Genomic DNA, 1,047 nt, shown 5'->3' with positions numbered 1-1,047 from the left:
ACACTCGCCCTCTGGACCAGCAGCTTCTTATCTCCCAGCTGCATCCCGTTCAGCCCCGCGATGGCCTGTGGTGAGGCGGGGGAGGGGCCGGGGCAGGGAGAGGTGGTCGGGGTCAGAGCGGGCTGAGCGGCAGACAGGGCACGGCAAAAGGGGGAGAGCTGCGAGCCCCGCGCCCCGCCCTGAGGGAGACCACAGCGGGGCCGGGTGTGCTGGGGCCGGGCTCACCTGGTCTGTGACGTTGATGTCCACGTACTCACAGAAGGCGTAGCCCTTGGAGAGCCCAGTGGCGCTGTCCTTGACCAGGTTGAAGGCCTTGAGCGGCCCAAACGACGTCAGCAGCTCTTTCACCTGCGCGGGCCGGGGCACCGTCAGGTTTCAGGGCAGGCCGGGGCGGGGGTGGGGCCAGGGGGCGGGCCAGGGCGCCGTCAGCTTTCGGGGTGGGCAGGGGCCTACCTGGTCGTCGTTCAGGTAGTTGGGTAAGCCCCCGATGAACAGCTTGTGCGCAGAGTCTGGGACCACGGTGGACACAACTCCTGGCGGAGAGGGAGGGGTAGAGCAGACAGGTTGCAATTCCTGGCACGGTCATCACGGGGACCTGGGGTTTGTCTCCAGGGGGGCCCGCCTGGCCGCCAGTCCCCTCCTCACGGCGCCTGACACCAGCGGGCACAGCTGCACATGGCCAGGTCAGCAACCACGCTCACCCCAAGCTGGAGGAGCTCTCAGCCCCCAGGGAGGGTCACAAGCCACGGCCTCCCCTCACCCTCTGGCCCCAGCTCAGAGTTCCCGCCCCCATCCCCTAACCAGGGCTCCCCAGGGGCCCCGCCTCCCCAGGCCTGCCCCCTGTGCCTCTGGGCCAGGCCCCATGGGATCTCAGGCCTGTACGTGAGGCTGGGCTGTACCCACCCCCTCAGCACTGAGCTACGTCCAGTGGGGGCCCCTCAGCGGAGCAGGCCTCAGGACCACCAGGCACCCAACTGGCCACACCCCTTGCTGAGCACCCTCCCCTCCCCTCCCCCTGACCCCGGCCTCGACCCCCCCAGCCCACCA

The 1,047-nt window shown here is 69.5% G+C and overlaps 1 long non-coding RNA gene across 1 annotated transcript; it reads right to left on the bottom strand.

The window, feature by feature from the left end:
* LOC104997524 lies at positions 1-830 on the bottom strand. The gene is made up of 3 exons (XR_826335.1): positions 454-830; positions 226-348; positions 1-65 (listed from the first exon to the last, which is right to left on the bottom strand). It is a non-coding gene; the product is annotated as an uncharacterized LOC104997524 (long non-coding RNA).
* Between the last annotated feature and the right edge of the window lie 217 nt (positions 831-1,047).

This window comes from Bison bison, unplaced genomic scaffold (assembly GCF_000754665.1).
Source record: "Bison bison bison isolate TAMUID 2011002044 unplaced genomic scaffold, Bison_UMD1.0 scf7180017852015, whole genome shotgun sequence".
In the NCBI taxonomy this organism is placed as follows: Eukaryota; Metazoa; Chordata; class Mammalia; order Artiodactyla; family Bovidae; genus Bison; species Bison bison.
This window is presented reverse-complemented; position numbering and strand designations above follow the sequence as displayed.